Raw genomic sequence first — 18,240 nt, 5'->3', positions numbered from 1 at the left:
CATTTAAACCACAGTATTAAAATACTGAATTCAAGGTATAAGCAGAACTCTTGGACAATAACTAAGATAACAGGAATTGTGTTTGTTTGAGCATAGTTGGACAATTGTTGTTGCTGTTGTTATCTTTGTTCCCACCACATGTTTAATTCAGAAATTTTGGCAATTTCTGGTACAAGAAATGTGACAGAAATTCCCAGGATTAGAACTGGAAAGCCTTTCCCTCTGATAACATTCTGCATTCCATTACAACTACTTTATTTTCCCTTGTTTTATCTAGACAGAAATGATTAATGCTTTTTCCCTTTCCCTTTAATTTGTTTTGGGTTTTGTTTTGTAGGTATTTTTTGTGTTTTGTGGTTTTTTGTTTCATTTTTTTGTTTGATTGGTTGGTTGGTTTTGTTTGGTTGGTTTTTTTTTTTTTTTTTTTTTGTCCTCTGAAATGTGTTAGTATACCACAGGCAAATGGAAAGGTTTTTCCTCTATCACAGTGTGGTGCCTCAGCTTTAAGAACAAGGATGCTCTTGTGCCCATTGATCCTGCCTTTAGGCAAGCACTATTTCAAACTTGAATATAATTTGGTCAAAGTTTGAATGAGGGCTGAAGATCTCAAAGGTGATTCGTTTTCACTGAGTGACTGAAAAAGGAAACAGGAAACAAATTATTGTCCAATGAAGAAAAGAGTGACACATGAGTTCAGTCATCTTATCAGACAACAGAGACTTCTCCTGAGGAAGGAAAGAGAAACCAAGACTTTACACTTGTCAGTAGCAGGCAAACACTCTATTCTGTTCTGACTGAAATTAAACAGTCCATCTTCATTTTCTCTTTGGGGTGGTTGGTATTTTATGCCTCAGCAATCCCTAGCTAAAAAAAGGTTTTTTTTTCCTCCACTGACTGTAAACCACATGCCCTTGCAATTCACAGTTCTGCTAACACTTCCATAAATTTGAGGCAACAGTGCAAAAAAAAAAAAAAAAAGTTTTCTTTTCATGTATTGTTATTTTAAATATTTGTGCTAACTTGTTAAAACATCTATTTGATCATTAAAAAGAAAATCAAAATCAAATATGTTTTTTTTCCCCTTCAGGCTAGGTGATGTAGAAGACTAGTACACAAAATGTGTACTCTAGTTTTTACGTAGATAAATTTACTCTCATATTTTTTATTCTAAGCCTTTCCTCTTCTAAGGTGATAGTGTCATCACTATTACTACTACAAGTTGCTACTAACAGTGTCAAAAGCATGGCTGCTCAGGACAAATTAAAATCTCAACCTTACAGGCAGATTTATAAGAAAATCAACAGTGTGATTAATAGCTAGAGATGTGCTATTGTAAGACAAAGTAGGTTTTCAGTCCACCTATAGGCACTTTAATTTAAAGCATTGAAAGGTCAAGGACTTGTCAGTCTGAAACTAATGATTGAACTCAATGATCTTGAAGGTCTTTCCCAATCTAAGAAATTCTGTGATTCTGTGATTACATATATATTGGAATAACTAAGCAAAAGCTTAACGGTTCATAGCATATAAAGTTATAATAACAATAGCATTTTAGTTTAATAGTTAAAAGCAGATGACAGAGGATGAGTGAAAATATACTGCCCATGCTCAGAAAAAAGATCCAGACCTAGAGATTAGTCAGCTCCTGGACTCCTTACCTGTTAAGAAGTAGCTGCTAACTTCCTCGTGTTAGAATGTCTGGTGCACAGATAGCAGCAAAACTGTAGGAATGTAATATTGTAGAATCACAGAATCATCCAGGTTGGAAAAGACCCATTAGGTCCAACCACTATGCCTACTTTGCAAAGTTCACCATGACACCATATCACTAAGCACCACATCCAAACCACCTTTAAACACATTCGAGGATGGTGACTCAACCACCTCCCTAAACAGCCTGTTCCAATTCTTGACCACTCTTACAGTGAAAAATTTTTTCATAGTGTGCAGCCTAAACCTCCCCTGCTGCAGCCTGAGGTCTTTCCATCTTGTTCTATCATTAATCACCTGTTAGAAGAGACCAGCAGCAATGTTCCTATATTGTCCTTTCCAGTAGTTGTAGAGGGCAGTAAAGTTTCCCCTCAGTCTCCTCTTCCTCAAACTAAAGAGCCTCAGTTCTCTCAGCTGCTCTACATAAGGCTCATTCTCTAGACCCTTCACCAGCTTCATTGCTCTTCTTTGCAGCCACTCCAGTGCTTCAATGTCTTTCTTGCAGTGAGGTGCCCAAAGCCAAACACAGTACTCAAGGTGTGGCCTCACCAGTGCAAATTACAAGGGCACAATGACTTCCCCACTCCTGCTGGTCATACAATTTCTGATACAAGCCAGAATGCCACTGGCTGTCTTTGCCACATGGGCACACTACTGGCTTGTATTCAGGCACTTGTCCATTAGAACCCTAGGGTCCCTTTCTGCCCAACAGCTTTCCAGACACACTTCTCCAGGCCTGTAGCATTGCACAGGGTTGTTGTGGTCTAAGTGCAAGGCCTGACACTTGGCCTTGAAGCATACACCACTCAGCCCAGTGATCCAATCTGTCCAAGTCTCTCTGTAGAGCCTCCCTGCCCTCAAGCAGATCAACAGTGTCAACTAACTTGGCATCACCTGCAAATTTACTAACAGGACACTCTAACTCCTCATTAAGACCATCGATTAAGATGTTAAACAGCAGTGGTCCTAATACTGAGCCCTGAGGAACATCATCTGTGACTGGATGGCAGCTGGATTTAACACCATCAACCACCATTCTTTGGCCACAGCAGTCTGGCCAGTATATAAGAGTTACAGTTATGGATCATGCTACCATGAGAATCTGATCACCTGCTGTCATAATGTCTATGCAAAGGACAGTTTCTGCACTGCAGAGTCAAACTGACAAGTGAAACCACAGCACCTACATAAAGGGTCATCTTCAAGATGCTTGTTAACAGTAATGATGGCCAGCAGAAATTCTCTTCTGCTTACAGAGCAAAGGAAACAGTGAAGGGCTCATTTCTTGGGGCCTGGCTCTGCTGAAGCTCTTTCCTAGGAAAATGTAGCACCAAGTCTACTTTGTGCTGTCAGATTTGGCCTGTTATAGCCAAAAGTAATGGTCCAAAGTAATTTTTTTCATGTGTTCAAATAGATGTTCTAACTTTGGGAAAGGAAACCCTCCCAGTTTCATCTTCAATTTACCTAGGGCCTCTAATAACAATGAACGAGCATTCTGTGCATGGGTAAAATCTCTTAGATGTGTTTCTGACACACACATGAATTTTATCATTGTCAGTGATGGTTTAAGGGGAGCTTTAGGACAGAGTGTGTCCCTGATTGCCAACAATGCTTAGGAGGTAGTGTTTGTAAGGTTCAAGAAACAGCTTTCAAAAATTTATAATCCTCAAAAGGATAACAGTGATAAAATGTCTCAAATGTCTAAAATCACTGTCAGGTTAATCTTTTTAGACTTCTGTAGCACACGTTAGCAGAGCTGATAAAAAGGCACATTTAAATTCTATTTTTTAATATTTTTTTCTGAAAATATTAATAGGCTTTGTAAGAAATATAAGTTGTCTATATATGTCTTATTCTACCCATTGCTAAAGAAAACCCAGAAAACAGGGAGAATTGTCTGATGGTGACCTTCCCCTGTTCTGAAACAGCTCCTGAATGACATCCGAACTGAATCTACTGTGCACTACAGGGAGCTAACACAACACATAATTTGTGTTAGAGCAAAAGAAAACTAATAAAGCAGAAGATTGTACAATACAGTGTCTTCTCAGAATTCAGAGGTTACTCAATCATTAATATGTTAGTCTTGTTTCACTAACTTATTGTATTTGAAACTAAATTAGATTAACACATCATGAACAAGCCTAGTTGGAAAGTGACAGATCAAATAATTTCCTAGATAAGAGGAAAAAAAAAAAACATACATAGGCTTTAAAAAAAAAATCTTTCACACTTAACATTAAAATATTAAACCACTGTTAAGGCTGCAACTGATAGTTTAAAGGTGATTTTCCCCTAGTCTCTGATCAGTGCAGAAATGCTTCCAACAATGAGAAAGTCAATGGATGAAATAAACACTGAAGATCTTATTGAGCTTTAAATATGAGCATGCCTTCATGGCATCCAGTAGTAACTCTGCCAGATGCTTGTGGATCTATTGTTGAGTCATTGGTAGTATTGAAGGGTCATAGGAGTGCAAGAGTAAAGCCTGAATTGCCCTCTGTTCCATCAATATAGTCCATGAAGACAATGCAGTTACTCCTATGTAATCCTATGTAACATTTCTTCTCTCAGAGGTAAGTTCTTGGATACCTTACAGTATGACCACAGTATGCATCAAGCGATGCTATGCAGCAGAGGAAATTATTTCTTTCCTACAGCTGGGGGAATAAACAGACACACAGACTGTCTTTCTCAAACTGGCAAATTGAGTGACAATGTCAAGAATCAGACAAGAGATTTCCCAGGCACAGTGAAAGCCTGAAGTGCAGAGATAGTCTAGGCTGCAATGGACTGGTGGGCTAAAGCAAACACAGCCTTGTGTAAGGATGTAAAGAATAGAGGTGAGGCACACCATCTACATTGAGTCCATCATCAGTAGGTTTGCAGATGAGACCAAGTTAGGAGCAGGCACTACTCTGTTGGAGGGTAGGAGAGCCCTGCAGAGGGATCTTGCCAGGGGTACTGGTAGATAGTAGCTGAACATGAGCCAGCAGTGTGCCCAGGTGGACAGGAAAGCCAATGGCATCCTGGTCTGTATCAGGAACAGATTACTCTTCCCCTGTACTCAGCACTGGTCAGGCCACACCTTGAGTACTGTGTCCAGTTCCGGGCCCTTTAGTTCAAGAGACAGGTTGAGGTACTGGACCATGTCCAGAGGAGGATGATGAAGCTGGTAAGGGGCCTGGAATACAGCCCTGTGAGGAGAGGCTGAGGGAGCTGGGGTTGTTTAGCCTGGAAAAGAGGAGGCTCAGGGATGACCTCATTGCTGTCTACAACTACCCAAAGGAAGGTTGTAGTCAGGTGAGGGTTGGTCTCTTCTCCCAGACAACCAGCAACAGAACAATACACATAATCTCAAGTTGTGCCGGCGGAAGTATAGGCTGGATGTTAGGAGGAAGTTCTTCACAGAGAGAGTGATTGGCATTGGAATGGGCTGCCCAGGGAGGTGGTGGAGTTGCTGTCCCTGGAGGTGTTCAAGAAAAGCCTGGATGAGGCACTTGGTGCCATGGTCTAATTGAGTGGCTAGGGCTAGGTGCTAGGTTGGACTGGACGATCTTGGAGGTCTCTTCCAACCTAGTTGATTCTATAATTCTATGATTTCTTTATTGAAACATAATTACATAGAAACCAAAACTACTCTGGACAGATGCTTTAAAGTATTAATCCTGTGTTGTTGTTGAGCCTGATTTCTACTTAATGGTGATTTCCACCCAGTTCAAGTAATTTAGAAATTAAGTTCAGACTCCATCAGGAAAGTTGAAATATAACCTTACCTCCTCCTCCTCCTTCCATAACAAATCATAAATCAGCAAGGAAGACACAATGATCCCAAAGTTGCCTGACTCAGCACAACTTCCATTTATCGTTCTCACCCATTGCCACAATTTTTCGCTGAATTACCTAAGAGTTGCTAGAGAAACTCTTTTCCTGTAAAGACAGACAGCTGCTGGGACATAGTCTTCCTTCTTCCATGACTCTAACCCAGCAATAAAGTTGCAAAGATGGTGTGAAAGTAATTGCTTTATGACAAGATGTTAATAAGCAATGGCCTAGAGTAAAATATGTCATCCTACACACCATGAAAAGCATGATGAATAAACCATGGAGTGGAAACAGCAGGTAAAAATGAAATGAGTTATTACTCAATGTCGAGAGGAAAAGGGAGATGAGAATCAGTGGAGAAGGGACAATGAGAAGACTACTGTTAAACTGTGTCTAGCCTGAAAGATACCACATTTAGTGACTGAAGACAGGCAGCAATAGATCAGCAGAAAGAACATCATATGTTAGAGTAGCACAGCGAGAAACGTGAACACAGACACATTTTTTATCATGGTTCAGAAAACATCACTCAGACCAGTCTTTCTCTACTGCAGTGTCACAAAGGCAGCAGATGGCAAAGTGCTAACTGCACCAGAAGGTTTTAAGAAATACTGGGGAGAAAAGAAAATAAGTTATAAGTATTTGGGGAGAATCCAGGATTGAGGCTAATGAGTTATTACTGGGTATGGAGAGACCTTCAACTCTTGTGGTGCAGAAATTAAAACTACAATGGAGAGGGGGGGGGAAAGCTTTTAAGCTACAGGAGGCCCTTGACAGAGATAGCACTGTGACTGAGTTCATAAAGGAGACTGACAAGTGTGCAATTAGTGTGTTTTCAGAAAGCTCATCCATGCAAATAGGAAGCAGAGGAGGGGCACTGAAGCCTGTAAAAAATCTGCCCACATCAGAAGCAAACCTCAGGGCAGAGCGTGAGCCCCATAGAACAGCCAAATTTCTCTCACTAGCTATTTTGTTTCTGTTGTTGCTGCTGCATATTATCCTCAGCTGAACATGATGCTAAACAAAGCCAGCACAGGTTACTTGTGGCAACATCACAGAGGAGTTAGAAGAAATCAGGATTGGGGGAATATTCCTATAACTCATCTGCCAGCAGAATATTCCTGCTGGAAAGGCCAAGAAATGTATCACCTACCATCTCTGTGAATCACTGATTTTCAGAATCATTTCACATTTTCTTAAGTAAAGATCACGAGCGATAAAATGCTGGTATTTATAGGCTGTGTTGCTTACTCCCTTTCTCAGTTCTGTTTTAATGAAACACCACCATCCAACTTCTCATACTGAGTTCCTTCCTCATGTTTTCTAGGAACTTGAAACTGGAATTTCAAACTAATTGGGAGATGGTATTAATACATTCTCTCTACGCAGATAATCAAATCTGAAAGCTATACCCCTGGCCACTTCCGTTGTGTTTCAGCCTATGAAATTTCTTTTTATTACTTCTTCACCTACTGTTCCTTTTAACCTGCATCAGTACATTGACATACACATATAGGATAAAGAAGACTAATCTAATATATCGCTTAGCTTAATAAAAACCAGATAAGTTATGGTAGTTCAAACTGTCATAGAAAAAAATGAGCACATACTACTTTAGCAGCTAAGCATTAGCTAACTTCAACCTTGTGATAATATAAGATCTGGGGAGCTGGACAAATGGTTCTGCCCAAATGGTCTGCATGTTTTTTTTGCACTCATAATCAGAAGCTGGTACAGGTTATATCTCTTCAAGAGTCTAAAGAAGTGCTTGAAGTTCTGGTAGATGTACCAAGCATTGTAGCTAGATATGGCCATGATAGCAGCAGAGCCACCACAGAATGGACCTTAAAATAGACTATGCAGCAGCAAAGCCTCAGCTGAGTTTTGCAGTTTATTTCATCACTGACTGCAGAGTTATTATCAGAGCCAGAACAAATTAAGTTAAAGTTACATGAAGTAGCTTTCCATAAACTGTAGAGGCTCCTCTGGACTGCAATGCAGAAATATTCTGAAAGGCTTTCAAATTTTTATAATAGCTTTTGACAAATTCTTCAGCTTTTAGCAGATGCATTTTGAGCCACCATGACTGTTGTGCCAAGGGATAGTGTTCCTGGGGAGCCGATCAGTGAGGAAGAGAGGATTTCTTCAGGCAGGCAGTGCAAGGAAATCTTTGTGAGTTTGGTCCTGATGGCAAAGGCCAATAACATATGCCAGACAACTTCTGCTGGTGAAGAATTATCCTTCTTGCAGGTCCTTAAGAGTTCCGTGTTCCCTCCCCCCCCCCCCCCCCCCCCCAGTGTTTGTTTAGCAAGGAAAAAAAAAGATCAAAAGTGACAATAATGTTTAGTCAGGAGTCTTACCCCAGCTCATTAGGCAATAAAGACTAGAAGTAAAGGTATTTTCCTTATTTGTAATGAAATTTAAAAGGCTCAAGATGAACTGGTTTGCTGAAAGAGGAGGATAGGTTGGAGGAAGACAGGGAATGACTGCTTTATAAATTATTCCTTTAGAAAGAAGCTACATCAAGTTTAAAAGCATAGCAATAATAGGCTGTTTTAAAAAATAATGTAACATACTTAAGAAGTAACATTTCATTGAGGTATATTGTTAGATGCAACAAGCAAAGTATGCAAATGGTACAAACACTTCACACACTTTTGAACAGTGGTTTTAGCTGATAATCTTAGTTTTGCAAGCATAACGATTTTTTCCTGTGGATTTATTCCTTCAACAGCCAATCTTTTTATCTGAGTGGTATTTCTTTTGTTTTTATCTATTCACTCACATTCTATCTGTTCACTCACTTTGCCTCTGCAGGAATTTAGTGCACAGACAAAAAAAAAAAAAAAACCCACCACATATTTTGTTAGTTTCTTTAGATTTTTTTTTAACTTGCTAAATCTCACACAAAGGAAGAAGGGGCATCTAATTCCATCATGGAAATAATATAACTGTTCTATGCAGCTTTTCTCAGCAGTTGTCTTAATATGTCACATTACACAGCTTGGGTACTCCAGGTGCTTCTGAGTTTTCAAATGTTTTATTTCTGGAGATCTGTAAACCATGACATTTGCATAAAATCTTATTTTGCTGCTAAGAGCTTAACTAAAAGCTGTGTGAAAGAATGATCAGGAGCTTTAGTCTGTTTTTTAACTTATATGGTGGAGAATATAGGACTTAGCTTGCCATTAAGGAAAAAATTAAATGATTGTTGCCTTTAATTACATCACTGCTTTTGGAGACGCATTCCCTTTTCAAGATTTAGTAAAAGACATAGGCAAAATTTACATAAGGCAACAAAAGCTGGGGAAGAGGTTCAGATACACAACAGAATATGTGGCCTGAAATTCATGCTATGTTTGGATATGTGAAAAGCAAGCAAATTACAACCATCTGTGCCTTCATTTTGAGGTATGTGTCTAGTTTGGCATTTACACTACCTATGTTCATAGAAAATATATTTTACATAGATTTTATTATGACAGATTTTGGATATTTGGGGATAAAGTATGCTTGCCTCCAATATGCTTCAAGGAATATGTGGCTTGTGCTACTTTTAATAAAATTAGAAATTTATTTGGATGCATTATAGCTTTTGAATCTTATTAATTTTAAAGTGGCATTTGAACTGTCACAGATTATGAATCTCCCTTGAAACACTTTGCTGTAACTGGCCGTGAACAGGTCAACTCTTTCACTATGCAAGACAAGAACTTCTTAGGGAAGTGTTCTGTCCCCATACATGGCCCTGGTGAGGCCACTGCTTGAGTACTGTGTTCAGCTCTGGGTACCACAGTATAGGAAAAACACTGAGGTCTTGGATTATGTCCAGATGTTGTGGTAGGCCTGATAGGCCCAAAATAGGCTTATACATGTCCTGCCTTGCCTAGGCATGCTTTTCTGCTGTACCAGAGAGGCAAGCATGGGAAAAGAAGACAAAAGGACACAAAAGAACCTGCAGCTAGTGAGTCTGGCCTGCCCAGGGTCCTCTGGCAAACAAAGTACATACACTTGGCTTGTGCCTGCCTAGTGTAAGGTCCATGCTTTTCCCAAATTAGGGAAAAGCAAGCCTGTGGCTTTGCCTAATATGGTATGGTTTGGCTAACTGCCATCCTGATTGGCTATTCTTGTGTCCAAAGGGCAATTCATCTTGGCCCGCATTGATAAAAGGAGGATACACAGGTGAACAACCTGCTTTTGCTCCCCTGCTCTCTTCACTGCTCTTTGCCATGCTCTCTCTGCTGTGTTCATTTGTGCTCTGTCATTGCCTGCTGCAATTGCCTACTGCCTTATTGCTTGCCTGGTAAACTCCATTGCTGTGAGGTACCAGGAGCAGACCCTGGATGCCTGCACGTGGTCAGCCTGTGTGGTCAATGTGACAACGTGCTTAGACTACACAACATCCTGCCTCTACACTGAATGTCCTGCTTAGAATTTCTGGACATAACAGATCATCCAGAAGAAGCCAGGAGACAAGTTCAGAGATTGTCTGTGTCTTTCCCCAGAAGCTGGGAAGATTAAGTCTCAACATTTGATGAGTCCTCTCAAAGCATTTGGGCACTGTCTGGACTGTGGCTAGTCCCCACAAGGGTAATAATAATAATTTGTGAGTAAATGCTTAAATGCCTCCTTGTAATTCTCTACTGCCTTCTGCCATAGAGCAGAAAGAGCTTGAGCCCAGCTACTGGGCAAGAGGCGTATTGACCGCAAGCGGCATTTGAACATGGGAACCTTCTGTTCCAGCTCAAGTAGTGTTTCTATATTTTGCTGATTATTACTAGATCTAGATGTTATCCATAGAATGTTTCCATGACCATGTAAGAAGCAAAATGTCATTAAAATTAGTGGTTGGGGATGGCGAGAGTTCTGAGTATCCAAATTAATAAACAATATTAATTTTGGAAGAAAATACCATCTTGCATTAATTAATTTCCCCTCTGTGACATGAGAGAAGAGCATTGGGACTGACAAGGGGTTTAGAGGTCATCATACAAGGGTCAGATGAAGGCTGGGTTGTTTAGCCCGGAAAAGAGAAGGAAGATGTTTATGCTGTTTACAATTACCTGAAAGAAGCTTGGAGTGAGGCTGATGTTGGCTTCTTCTCCCAAGTAGCTAGTGATAGGACAAGAGGAAATGTGTTTAAGCTGTGCCAGAAGAGGTTTAGATTAGACATTAAGAAAAAATTCTTTACTGAGAGAGTGGCAAAGTGTTGGAACAGGCTGCCCTGGGAAGTGTTCAAGAGGCATGTAGATGTTGCACTTCAGGCTACAGTTTACTGGTCATGGTAGTTGGGTTACAGATGATCTCAGTGATCCTAAAGGTCTGTTCCAGCCTTAGTGATTCTATGACTCTATGATGAGAAGCTAGTCTTTTAAATGTTTTGTTTGTGTTTCCTTCTACTTTGCAAGACAAAATGGCACTGCAAAGTTAGAAACAGTATTAATATGTTAGAAAAAATGAATGCTATTGTTATTTTTTTTTCTTCCAAAATGCTGTTTCTTTTATCAAGATCAAACATTTTAAGAACAACTTCCATTTAATGTAATTTACAGATAATCTAAGCACTGGATGCAAAACATTTAATAGTTAGTGGAAACACACCCCAGGTACTCCAACACACTTTGCATCAGGTCACTGCAGTGCAGTTTGTCACACTGTTCATTTACAGGAGTGAATCAGAAGTAAAGATAATATTTAAAAGCATGACATTATTTAATTGTTACATTTTAATGGCTTGTCAGTGTAATAATAGTTTGTGGTAAGTAACTTTAATACAAGGAGTGCTTTGTAAAATAGCAAAGACTGAAAGGTTATAAAGGCACTTTGTTCCATATAGTTCCCATACAGTTGATTCCGAGGATGTTTCCTGTAGTGTACCAGTAGTTCTAAGAGAGTCTCAAAGCTAGATAGAAAAATTATTATGAGAAGGATCTGTATGTCATTGTCAGGGTGTGTGGAGGGGCAGCAGCCCCAAAGCTGAGGCCTCTCTATGCCTCTACATGCCTGGACATGTTTTTCTGCCAGGGACCTATGGCTGTAAACAGGTTGTGTAACACACACATGCCCAGTCCGTGTACCCCTGGGGTCTGCCCAGGTGATCCCTTAATTGGAAGGGTCCAGGCAAACATCTACTGCCTATTAAGGTAAGGTTTGGCTTACTGCCAGCCTGATTGGTCACTTTAGATGGCCAAATGAGCCACAAATCTCGGCTCAGAGTCTATAAAGAGAGGTGCAAAGGAGCACCACGTGTTCAGAGTGTTCAGAACGTTCAGAGCATTTAGAGGATCAAGCTCAGCTCTCTGATGCATATAGCAGCACCCTGCTGCCCTGACCTGCTTGCATGGCCTAGACACAGAGTCAGGCCCTTACTCTCTTGCAAACATTGAGGCTCAGCCCTCTTGCATTGATCTCAAGGCGCAGTTAAGCTGTCTGTGAACCCTTTGAGAAGCAGAGCGCATGCACCCCTGCACTTCATACATATATGGGGAGCCGAGAGCCCCCTGCCTAAGCCTAGAGCAGCTGTACACACTGGCTTGCTATCCTGCATTTATCTATGGAGCTCAAGTCTCCCTGCAGCCCGGCAGACCCTGCTTGTCCACTGCCTGTAAGCCTGGAAAGATCTAGGCCCAGCAGATCTTTCAGACTGTCTGCTAACCTACAAACACAGCCTGCTAGCTGTACAGACAACCATGTCAGAAGCTGCACGGACAAATCCTTCTCCTGCACCTGGAAATCCTGCCAGCTGATCATCCTTGGACACACAGCTTCCAGAAGCTGCAGCACCGAGGCAGAGGCCACTTCACACCAGGAGAGAAGAGAAATCCTGTTTCCCCCAGAGAGTGGGAACACTTATCATTCTTCTGCAAGCCGGGACAGACTCCAGCTTCACCAAGACCCGAACATTGGGCACACGCTGTGACAGAATCCTGGGAGGGTGATTAATAATTAATACTTAAGAGCAACACATTTAAGCAAGCTTTAATTCCTTTGTAAAACAAGTTACTTCTGTCTGAAGAGCATACACAGTCTCAGCCCTTGCTGGGCAGACAGTATAGTTGTTAAGAGGCATTAAGCCTAAGGGAATCTTTCTCTCTGTCTATAGTTGTTGATAATTTGATATTTCCATTTAATAATCCAATCCCTGTAAATATATCCCAACTGTTTTCATAACCTTGCATAACGAACTTGATTACATAGTGGTTGGGGGTGGTACAAATTTGTAAATATTAATTTTAATTTAAAAAAATATAAAAAAAATTAATACCACCTCAAATTAATTTCCCACCTCCCCCTAACAGAGGAGGAGTAAGAGAAATCTCTCCACGACAGGCTGTCAGCCAGATACTACAGACCCTGTTCCTAATCACTACATTCCAAGACTTGTTATATTTCAACTCAATCTTTGGATAGAAAATCTTCTTAAACAAATATAAAGATGTGGCTTATAATACTCATCAATTCTTCAAAGACTATGTTTCTAGAAAAGGTTTCACCCGGACCGCCAGCAACAGCTAAAACGAATAGAGTAATTTACAGTAAAATATGAACAACAAGATCTCTTGACCAGACCACTGATTTTTTAATTTTTTTTTCATTGTAAAAGATCAGAATACTTTTATAAATTTATTTTTCTTAGGTTTTTTGTTCCAGAAAATTCTTATTTCACACAGCTGTCTTGACCAGCATTATCCAATAAAAAGGGAGGGAATATAGTTTACCAAAATTAATGTTTTCCATTCCAGTTTTCATGGTTCACGCTTGCTGAAAAAGAATGTGAAAGCCTTCTTGATGTTTGTAACTCCCATTGAGTTATTAAGTCAGAAGTCTTTAAATAAGCAGCAAGTATAACCACTTTCACTACTAATACTGCATCAATGAAATCTGCTGCTATAGCTCAGTGGTTTATTTCTCAAATTGCTGCAAAAATAAATACAACATAAGCCTTTAAAGCATGCTATTCTTTTTTGAAATGAACCTGAAGCTGCAGCAACAGCAAATAGAACAGTAATTCTTGTACTGTCTTGCATCAGAAGCAGAGTTTCCTGCATACACGTATTTGTTCTCCTAGACCCTTTGAAAAGTACGGTTGAACAATCAGCCATGAAACTTTTGAGATCATGAGATAAATCTTGTCAGCTTCATTCTGTGGTTTCTTGCATTTGTTTTTTTCGTGTGGAAAGGGAGCAATTAACAACTTAGAACACTGCATATTTTATTGTAACTGCTGTGAGACAGAAAGAAGTTCCTCAGCGTGATGGACACATTACCTCTGAAACACAAAAGAATTCTAAGATAAGGCTAGCTAAACATACTTCGGAGGAGCCAATGTTGGTGATCCTATTTCCAAGCAAAGGAATTACATGAGAAAGTCTCTTATTTGCCTGTTTCAGTCTCTGCCATCACCTAGGTTAATAAAACTAAAGATTCACTATGGCATTTGGACTCCATTCTCTTTCTACAATGACAGAAGTGAAACAAGCTCTAGCACAGGTACATCTCATGAAAGAGATGAGTACCTGCAAATGGATAGCAAGTTAACCATGGGACAGCAACGTGCCCTTGTGGCCAAGAAGGCCAATGGGATCCTGGGGTATATTAGGAAAATATGTCCAATGGATCAAGGGAGGTTCTCCTCCCCCTCTACTCTGCCCTGGTGAGACCCCATCTTGAAGACTGTGTTCAGTTTTGGGCTCCCCAGTTGAAGAGGGACAAGGATCTGCTGGACAGAGTCCAGCGGAGTGCTATGAGGATGATTAAGGGACTGGAGGGCATGGCTTATGAGGAGAGGTTGAGGGACTTGGGACTTTTTAGTCTGAAAAATAGAAGACTTAGAGGGGATTTGATAAGTGTTTATAAATATCTGAGGTCTGCTCAGGAGCAGGGAAACAGGTTCTCACTTGCCTCCTGGGATAGGACAAGGAGCAATGGGTGTAAGTTGCAACCAAAGAGGTTCTGCCTCAACACAAGGGGGAACTTCTCTACTGTAAGGGTCACAGAGCACTGGAACAGGCTCCCCAGAGAGGTGGTGGGGTCTCTTTCTCTTGAGACTTTCAGGGCCTGTCTGGATGTGTGTTGTGGAGGCAGGGAATAAATGTGGCGGAGTCAAGAATACAGATTAAAATAGAATTATTTTGTTTTCTTGAAACCTGTCCCCAAAACTATACACAGAAATTAATTTAGTTTTAATTAGCAGATTCAGTTGGACTGAGAAGATTTTACAATGATACCATAGATAATTTGACTATTTTAGAAATCAGGAGATGGAAAGGCTAAGCTACTAAACATAGCATTCCCACTATTAATCAAGCTGAGCCAAAGTTTACTCACAGGTGAATTAGACAGTCTGAGAGAAAGGGCGGTCCAGATGCATGCCAGCTGTCTCTCTTTCAAAGGACATCCAAGGCTCATTAGCTTGCACAAAGGGTGCTTATGTTGGGAAGCCATCCAAAGCAGAGATGATCCTGTCCCTCAGGAGCTTGTCCTTTGGAGCACCAGGGGACTCTTTCTGCAGGAGGTATCCAGGCAGGGGAGAACTCTAAGGTGGGAAGTCCCCCAATATTTATGCCCTTCCTAGACAAAGAGTTGAGTTACCACTTCCTAGGTGCAGAGACCACAGCCAATCACCAGCCTGATTCCAGCACGGGCATCTGCACAGGTCACCCCTTGTGCTGAAGAGCCCTTTGCTCCCCTCCTTCATGCCTACAGGGCAGGGGGGGGAACATGTTTTTCACACCTTTCCTCTCCCACTCAAACCATGGAGGGAGAGGAATTTTGGGGTATACAAGACTCCAGGAAAATGTGTTCCTCTGTGATCTGTGTTAGATAGTACTGTCCTGCTCTGGCAAGGGGGTTGGACTCGATGATCACCTTGGGTCCCTTCCAACCTCTAACATACTGTGATCCTGTGATCCTGTGAAGAGGCACAAGGTCTAATTATAGTGCTAATTCTCCAGCAGGATATTCCCCTGATTTCCCCTCTGATCATCTGGGTTTGTGCTCCACTTAACTGAGCTCTTCTGCTAGCATTTACTGAGTAGTTTTGCGTATAAGATCAGACTTGATGTGGCTCTGGGCAGCCTGATCTAGTTGGAGGTGTTCCTGCTCACTGCAGAGGATTTGGACAAGGTGACATACGAGGGTCCCTTCCAACCTCATGCCATCCTTGAACCAGTGGACAGTGCTTGTTATAGGTAGCTGTAACACACTGCATGCACAAAGATAACAGAAATTGTTAATTCCACAGTATAATGTGGCATATAAACCTCAGCAGAAGAACTTCTCCATTCCAAAGAGAAATTAATCTTGCTCTGTTTTCTGATTGTCACTCAAGCATTGTGGGCACCTTCTCAAGGCCACTATGTGCTCCTGCAAGGGGTCATAATTCTTTCCTTCGCCGCAGGAAAAGGCTGGGAGAAGGTCTGTAAAAAAGAGGGGGGGTTGTAAGTCGTGAAATACTCCAAAGTTTCTAAAAACATTTTTTAGCAGAATGAATGGAAAAGTTTTTATATTGTCCTTTGTTTGATAGTAGACCTATTTGTAGTTTAAGGCCTACAGGCCTACAATCCAAATTCGAATCATAGAATCAGTCAGGGTTAGAAGAGACCACAAGGATCATCTAGTTCCAGTCCTCCTGTCATGGGCAGGGACACCCTACCCTAGATCAGGCTGCCCACAGCCTCATCCATCCTGGCCTTAAATTCCTCCAGCAATGGAGCCTCAACCACCTCCCTGGGCAAGCCATTCCAGGCTCTCACCACTCTCATGCTCAACAACTTCCTCCTCACCTCCAGCCTGAACCTACCCATCTCCAGCTTTGCTCCATTCCCCCTAGTCCTGTCACTCCCTGAGAGCCTAAAAAGTGCCTCCCCAGCTTTTTTGTAGGCCCCCTTCAGATACTGAAAGGCCACAATAAGGTCACCTTGGAGCCTCCTCTTCTCCAGGCTGAACAGCCCCAACTCTTTCAGTCTGTCCTCATAGCAGAGCTGCTGCAGCCCTCTGAGCATCCTCATGACCCTTTGCTGGACATGCTCCAGCACATCCAGAACTGGATGCAGTACTCCAGGTGGAGTCTCACCAGAGCTGAGTAGAGGGGGAGAATCACCTCCCTTGACCTGCTGGCCACACTTCTCCTGATGCAGCGCAGGATCTGGTTGGCCCTCCAGGCTGCAAATGCACACTGCTGGCTCATGTTGAGCTTCTCACTCACCAGCATCCCCAAGTCCCTCTTCTCAGGGCTACATGTAAAATAAAAAATCTAAAATAAAAGCCTAGCTTTTTTCTGTGAGCTAAGCAATTTCTTCAAACTTCCTTAAAAAGGTCATTACTTGTACCTTATTTTCTACCTACATGTTCTGGGGCTACAGTATGGTACAGAATATTTGTAGAAGTCACATTACCAATATTCATTCTTCTCTGAAGGCCCTGATATTTGTTATTGCTTGACAGCATGTAAGCCTAAAAGTCTATGAAAAGGATGCTATTAAATTAGAGTTAGGATTTATAAAAGTCCTTAAATCTCTCTTAAATCAGTCACAACTGTGATTTATATAGCGGTGTTTTTTTTTCCTAAGTAGAGGGAAAACAATTAATTATCCGTGATTAAGGCAGTCCATCCTGTACCTGAAAACAATAGCTGTGTTTTGCAAACTATTACTGTTTGCCATACTGCTTGTTTCTCACAATATTGTTACTAAAGTTAAGAAAGTAAAAATCCAAAATAACATTCTAAAGAAAAAAAAAAAAAAACCCTAATCATGCAAACATTTTGACTAAGAATCAAACTTAATTAGACATAAACTAGAGCTTATTTGGTACATGCACACTATCAGAGTTATTGGAATGAGCAATATTTAAGTCCACAGCTAAAATATAACCTTATACACGGGTGAGGTAATTGCCTGTTCCGAACACCATTTATATATATCACAGCAGTCTGATAAGAGCAAAAGCTGCTTCCCCACGGTGTTCATGATTGTTATTGAAAAAATAGATCTCTTTTGTGATCCAGAATAATTGCTCAGTCAGCTGTTGGCTTCCTTTATCCATGGGTAGAATGTTTATCTCTGACTTTTTTTTTTTCACTGTGTACAGTTCTGGAGCCCTCAACACAAGAAGGTTATCAAAATGTTAGAGAGAGTCCAGAGGAGGGCCATAAAGATGCTCAGAGGGCTGGAGCACCTCTCCTATGAGGACAGGCTACAAGAGTTGGGGCTTTTCAGCCTGGAGAAGATAAGACTTCAAGGAGACCTTGGAGAAGCCTTTGAGAATCTGAAGGGGGCCTACAGGAGGGCTGAGGAGGGACTATTTACAAAGTCTAGTAATGACAGGATGAGTAATGAGTTTAAACTGGAAGAGGGGAGATTTAAACTAGATTTACAGTGAGAGTGGTGAAACACTGGAATATGTTGCCCAGGGAATTGTGGATGCTCCCTTCCTGGAGGTGTATAAGGCTAGGTCAGATGAGGCCTTGAACAACCTGTTCTAGTGTGAGATGTCTCTCCCTGTGGCAGAGGTTTGGACCTGGATGATCTTTTGGAGGTCCCTTCCAACCTAAACCATTTTATGATTCTATGACTTTCCCAGAGTTTCCTTAGAACTTGTATTTTTACCTAAAATATATCAATTCCCATTGTGTGGTAAGAGAAAATACTATTCATGGCAAATATTTGTAAGAAAAGGATACATATTACAGATATTATTTGCATA

Source organism: Pogoniulus pusillus, chromosome Z (genome assembly GCF_015220805.1).
Source record: "Pogoniulus pusillus isolate bPogPus1 chromosome Z, bPogPus1.pri, whole genome shotgun sequence".
NCBI lineage: Eukaryota > Metazoa > Chordata > Aves > Piciformes > Lybiidae > Pogoniulus > Pogoniulus pusillus.
This window is presented reverse-complemented; position numbering follows the sequence as displayed.